This window comes from Prosopis cineraria, unplaced genomic scaffold (assembly GCF_029017545.1).
Source record: "Prosopis cineraria cultivar Desert tree isolate PC_DT_omini unplaced genomic scaffold, ASM2901754v1 PC11, whole genome shotgun sequence".
In the NCBI taxonomy this organism is placed as follows: Eukaryota; Viridiplantae; Streptophyta; class Magnoliopsida; order Fabales; family Fabaceae; genus Prosopis; species Prosopis cineraria.
Genome location: NW_026555342.1, coordinates 24,281,171 through 24,288,647, shown reverse-complemented (window position 1 = coordinate 24,288,647; position 7,477 = coordinate 24,281,171). Strand labels below are relative to the sequence as shown.

The 7,477-nt window shown below is 31.3% G+C and overlaps 1 pseudogene; it reads right to left on the bottom strand.

The window, feature by feature from the left end:
* Positions 1–3,615: 3,615 nt before the first annotated feature.
* LOC129286363 ((3S,6E)-nerolidol synthase 1-like) lies at positions 3,616–6,930 on the bottom strand (annotated as a pseudogene).
* Positions 6,931–7,477: the final 547 nt, after the last annotated feature.

Below are 7,477 nucleotides of genomic sequence, written 5' to 3'. Positions count from 1 at the left end.
TAAACAATAAAAATAACTAATAAAAATAATCCATAACATTAAATAAATCAATCCCATAATCTAGATATCTAAGGATATTGGAAGAAAATGAAGAAAAACTATAAAAATCACACACCCACATACCTTGAAGAAGAGATAATGAAACACAAAGAGGGAGCAAATGAGAGGCGTAACGGATGGTGTAGGTAGTGGCACTTTCATGTTAGAGAGGACGAAGGTGGTCAACGGCAATAATGGAGGAAGATTAAGAGGATCCTACTGATTTTGTGTGCAAGTGGAGAAGAGAGAATATGCGAGAAGACAAATGGGTGAGGATGAAAAATAAAACTGAAAACTGAATAAAAAAGGGAATAAATGACGGGTATTCTAATACACGTCATTTATTCATGTCTTAGAATACTCGTCATTTATTCATGGATAAAACACCCATCATATATCTTGAACACTTTAAATGACGGGTGTTAAAGTTTAAATTTTTTTTTTTACTTTTAAGAAACTGAAACGTTGGGCAACAATATATGATGGGTGTTTAAAATACTTGTCATATATTGTTCAGACTTTAAAAGACATTTAAAGTTTAAATTTTTTTTATTTTAAGAAACTAAAACATTGGGCAACAATATATAAAAGTTATTTAAAATACCCATCATATATTGTTCAAACTTTAAATGATGGGTATTTTAAATACCCATCATTCAAACTCCAATTTTTTTATTTTTTCTAGAAAATAAAACGTTAGACTGAAATAAATGACGGGTGTTTTAAACACCCATCATTTAAAGTATGACAATAAATGACGGGTATTTAAACACTCATCATATATTTTCTGAGCATCACCCGCCTCTCTCATATATGACGTATTTTTATTTAACTGTCATTTTTATGGTATCTTATATTTACATTTTTGTAGTAGTGATTTATTTTATACAATTTTTTTCTTTAACTTTTTAAAATAGTATAATGTCATCCCTATTATTAACAAGCGTTAATTTTAACATTTAATTAACCAAACAATTATAGAGAATGACACAAAAAATTACTAAAAATGATTAGAATAATTATAAAAAAAAGTATTGAAAATTTATAGATAAGTACCAAATAAAAAATTAATACCAATTAAGTTGTATGAACTACAAATAAATACTTAGAGATAAATATTCTTTCTTTTATGTGTAAAAGACTAAAATTTAATTTTGACCAAACATTTTGACTAGCTACCAGGTGATTAACGAATCAACATTATCAACACCGGTAAGTAATTAAAAAATAATATTTTTTAATCATATCTTATCAAAATATTAATGCTTAAATATTTAATAGTTTAAATATTATTATTTATAAATATTCCTCCAAAATTTATAATTCTTCTTTTAAAAATTAAAAGGTTAACTAATCGAGTTCTATGGATGAATGGTTTCTGACAACTCAACTATTATATTTGTAAAAAATTGCATTCATTTTTAAATCACAAATACATTAGTTAAGTTGTAATGTTTGGAGAAATCATTAATATCAAAAGTTAACTTGTAAATTATGTGTGAAAATTTGTAAATAAAAATAGGGCTTTTACAGATATGACCTATATTTTAAAATTAAACCAAGTAAATAGCCTAATATTTATTATTTTCTAGATTATGACTGGTTTATTATATTAGTTCATGATATATTATTGTATATCAATAATAAACTCCTTGTAAATTTTTAAATTTTCAATGATAAATCCATTTTATAACAGTGATAAATTTCTTGTATATCAATGTGAACCAGTCATATTCTTAAATTTTAAAATATTTTGTTCATGTTTTCTGGACACAAGATTTTTTAATGCTAGTGGGCCAATTTATCCATAAAAATAATATTTAAGTTATTATATATTAAATTATTAATATTTTAATAAGATATTATTAAAATAGATATAATATTTTTTTGGTATTTATTGTAATTTAAAGAACTTAATTGGTATTAATTTTCTTATATGGTACTTATTTGCAATTGTTATGTTCTTTTTGTCAATTTTGAGGTCCTTTTTGGTATTTTTATTGTTAACTAATAATCAAAGTTAACTTTTGTTATCAATAAGGGCGACACTACACCATTTTCAAATGTTGAAAGGGAACACTACACCAAAAATGAGTTTAAACTTCTAGACACTCCTAAATATAAAAAACTACATTGATCCTTTATCCTGAATACAATGACAATGCTAGCCAAAAAAAAAAAAAGAATACAATGACAATGACAACGGTTCCATTTATAGTAATATGTAAAGGCTATCTTTCCAACAATGCATTTAAAACTAATTAAAAGGTGTTACAATAGATTTTATATATGGAGATGTTATGGAATTGAAGGGAATTGAAGGAGCGATAATTTGTAGAGGAGTTATGTGATAGATAATTTAATTCCATTTCATCCTTCTTGGGTTGGATACAACTTGCCTTCAAGTCAAATCTGGCATCATAATCAAAATAGAGAGACAAATGAGCAACTTTGAATTGCATAGACTCTTTAAACACCAAAAAACTCTACTTGTTTGGGATAGGCTAACATGTCACTAATTGAACACTTCAGGTGTTAATGTGATTGTCTCCAACCTCTATTAGACATGCGGATGACATGTGGATGGTAATGGTGCGTAATGACATGTGGCTTGTCCAACAGTGGCAATAATCTTCAATCCAGGGTTTTTAGACCTTTTAAGCACAATGATGATGCATGTTTGAGTTCAAATTGACCAAAAGTGAATGTTCAACGGATGTAGTGGCAAACTGATCTCTATAGCGCCACTTTTTTAAGCCAAACTCGGACCTTCTCATCTCTTTGTCAATCCTCACAACTTGGGACCCTGCTTTGATATCAAAACTAGCTCAGGAGCCAAAGTGTTGAAGAGAGAACACGCTATCATTATGATAAAGGGCATTTTAAATACAATGACAATGACAATTGCTCTATTTATAGTATTCATAAAGGGCATTGTCCAGATAATGCATTTAAAACTAATAAAAGGAAGTTACAATAGACATTATGGGGATGTTATAGAAATGAAGGGAATTGAAGGGGACACTGACAGAAGAGTTGCGGAATGAATCAATTCTGTTTTACAAAATTCCTTTTTCACTTGTTTTTCCTAGAAATAATTGTGGCAAGGAAAGATATGGAAAAAAGAAATGGATGGGCATATAATATTTATTAAGTTTATCAAAGAACTTAAGAGTTACAACATAACATAAATAAGATAATTATTAACTTACATAATTGCATAATATATAACCCTTGAAGGTTACATACATCAACCATGAAAAACCCCAGATTTTGGAAGTGATGGAATTTTATGGATGGAATGTTAAAGGTTACTTCCTCTAATCCTATTTATAAGTTACTTTCAACATATTTAATTAGAATAAAAAAAATCTTAAATCTCATCAACTCTATCTTAAAAACTACTTTTAATAATTTTTTCTAGCATTTAATAAAAGCATAATGGTATGAAGACTTTAGAATCAAAACCAATATACATACGGCTCGTCCTCAAATTCTATGCTAACACATGGAAATTTTGAAAGATGTTCGGTACTGCTAATGATCTTATTTTTATAATAAAGTAATGTCATATTTTTATAATATAAGGGTATGATCTTTTTGTATCCTCTCTCAGATATCACCACTTAGCAAAGATTTCACATGCTCTTCTAGTCCTGATGGGCTACAGTTATCATAACTGTACATCATAGGCACCATCCTTGCACAATTCAGACAAAATTTTGCAAAAGACGAGGGAAATGAATTCCATGATGATGACGAAGCAAAGCATTCTTTGTTGAGACATTTCCAAGCATGTAAGATCATATGTTTGACATGTTCTCTTGCTGTTTCCACAGAAACTCCTGGGTGATCCCTCATGTAACAGTTGAGATAGGACCCATCTTTACCAGCTTCATTATTATTGTCCTGTACCAACAAACACTTTGAATTGAATCTGGTCGATAATTGTGTATTCCAATTTTGTGGTCTAAATGTAATAAAGTAGCTGAATTTTGTCCAAGTTTCATGTAACTTCAAATCAAAGTCGCATTCAAATTTCCTCAATATTATTCTGATAATAATTCAAGATTCATCATTTGATAATTCCTCTGAAAAAAATGATCCAAAATATTGAGTTCAGGACACCAGGTATTCTTAAGTAAGCATTTTAAAGACAAAAGTAACCCTAATAAATTATGATTGGTGGATGCCACGTAGCACAAAAAAAGTCATAAAACAAATCCAACTCAACAAACAATGTGTGAAAGGTAGGATAGCAAGGTGTCAAATTCTAAAATTCAATGGAAAAAATGACCCAAAATCAGGTTTAGTAGGACACCCATAGATCCCATGTGAAAAGTTTAAGAGAAAAAATAACCTTTAATCTAATTTAAAATTAAACATGATACCAATCTATTTTTATTGTACCTCTGCACCTTGTGAGTCATCGCAAAGCCTTAGAATTGTGGATGTTGAGGATACCAAGATTGGAAAGCCATCCATGAGAGCCACGGTTTCTTTGTTAATGCCTTGCCCTAAGATGAAGAACGCGTGCACAAGGTACACATGCACCCCTGTGCTCACAATCCCATTCTTTAAATATTCCTCAGCATTTGGTAACTTCCCTGAACTAAACCATTTTGCTTCTTCCCAAAATGCATTGCACAGTCTTACCCACTGCGGCCAAAAAAAATAAAAAGTCAATCATAATCAACTTAAATTTATAAACTGATGATTATAGATTTTCAATTACCGATTTGATTAACGTGTTTATAGGGCTCCATCCGTGTTTGTTTTGAACCTTAATGGCAAATTCATTGGTTATATCATAGAGAGCCTTGAAGCATGCTTTCATGTAGTCTGGTAACTGCTCAGTTGCTCCCAAATCCCATGTACATTATCATTCATAGATTATATAATGTGTAGAGGCGATCATAATTTGCTATGATCTCCTTAACAAAATATATCTCATATATATGAAGAAAATTTACCTGAGTTCATCCATACTTCCATAAACATCAAATATATCATCAATTATGTATACAAGAGATAAGGGCTTTGTGATTTCAATCCTTTCTTCTGAAAAGCGAGGATCTGTGAGGCATGCCATGGACCACATGTACCACTTTATTGGTTCATCTCTTGCAAACTTCATGTCCTTGTCTAAACCTAGGTCTTTCCACCACCTATACATATATAAGATACATATGAATATGTTGGGGGAAGTGTGTGACAAGGAATATAGTGAAACAATGCACATATTGAAGTGTCAAATCATATCCTATCAAACAAATTAAATAGCTCACTTAGATACTGCATATATCTCCTTGAGGTTGATTGAGTTAACTATTTGGGTATCCATTTGGGATAGATTTTGTAGAGGCATTAACCATCCATTGTCAAGTTGAGATTTTGGAATAAGAAAACTCCTGGGCGTGAACCTGGGCAGACTTTTGTGAAACGGATACTTGAGTGTATTTGCAATAACATTATATTCATGATGATCGTGGAATCTTGAACAACATTAACTAAGAAGATGGTATGTGAAGTTCCCAGCTTCCTCGAGATCATCTTCTCCTTCTATATTTAACTGTGAAGCTTCGAACGGTTCAATCAACCCTTCAATGTTTCCCCAAAACTTCTCGCTCAGTCTTTCCTTCTGGTTCTTGAAGATTTCAAACACGCCTGCATCGCCAAATTCAGTAACAACCTCTCAATTTTTAATCCCAGGAACATTATTTTTCCAATAAATTAGAAAGACTTATTTAGCCAAAATAAGAGGAACCTTCACGTGAAAACAAGTAGCTCGCGCATGCATCTCCGGGTTTATAACTAACCACGTCTTAACTTACGTATGATTGCGAGAAGAGTATTCCAATAATTCACATGTTCGTCTTCTATAAAGCATTATTCTCGGTTGGCTATATCTTTGGTAATTATAGTAAACGTTATTTTCTGGAAAAAGAATCGCGCATTTACCTAAATCTACTTTATAACCTTGTTGTCTTAATAAGCAAAATTGAATTGCAACTTCAGAGAGCCGGAGATCATCATGGTCTGCGCTGCAATGGCTGCTAGCTCCAAGCTTCAGATAGTGCTTTCGAACAATTTCTTGAATCTCCTCTTCAAAGTGGTGGTCAAGCCCTAGCCTTTGAATCATATCAATCATATATAAACCTTCAACTGAATTCAGTCTAGCTTTTTCAACCAGCATTTTCTTAACGTTCTTCAATTCTTTTGCGCGTCTGATATGAATGTCATCCTGCAAGTGGAAAACAATTGTCCCCAATAACCACAAATTCTTTGACACGTCGCTATAAAACAATAAAAGAATATTCATGCATGCAAGTATAAGTCCCCAGTATGTGAAATAAATTAGTAAAAGAATAAAAGAATTTTTAAAGGACATGTCCTACAACACTTCACGTCCCTATTTTAATTGTGATTTTCTTTTAGTGCATATAGTTTATTTTTGTAGTTTCCCATCCCTTTTGTTTGCACCATCTGAAATGCTGTTCCCTATATTTTAGAAACTACTCAGAAGGACCATGAGCAACCAAACGGTATCAATTTTGCTGAGGAACTTAACACCATTAAACCCATTAGATGACTAGGAAAAAAATATGCTGACCTGAAAAAAATTATAAAATTGTCTAAACTCTCTTCGAATACATAAATATAAGTATGTATAGAAGATTCAATTAAAAGTTATAGAAGCGAATTCCCTCACATTGAATGTTGCTCAGGTTTTTGCTGGAGCGATGTTATGCTTCATGGAAATGATAGAAACGGCTCTATTCTGGGAAGGAGAGTTTGAGACATGAGTTCCTCTGGGTTGGTTCTGGGAATATCTGAGATTTGCCTCAGAAAAAATGGCGACTATAGAGTGCAAAGGTGAGAGAGTGACATGGCGAATGAACAATAGATATTTATATATTATTCACAAAGAAATTAAAAGGAAGCTTTGTTTGATGCTTTAGTGGTAGAGTCTAAGTTGAAGAGATACTTCAGGTCAGGAAGCAATAAGAAGCCATTTATATAGAGGAGTTGATCGGCTATAGCATCATTCAAAAACAAGGAAAAACAAAATTGATTTCTACAAGTTTGGTTTCTTCAGCATCTCTTGCTTTTGTTTCAAGCACAATTAAACATACAGGCCCCAATGTCAAGATATTTCGTGTTGACTATATTATTACTTTTATTTTCGAACATTAATATTGTCTCAACCATTTATATGATTTTGACATTGACACTTTTGCTTTTATTCTTTTTGGCAAAATCGTTTTTATCTCTTCTCTTCCCCCCATTTGGTAATATGTCTTAGTTTTTAAGTTTTTTTTTTTTTAGTTTAAACGCCATTTTTACCCTTCAATCAACTATTCATGTAGGAGTATCATGTATCCGAAACTTATTTACGTTTTACTGTTGGGGAAATTACATATAGATTCCACACAAA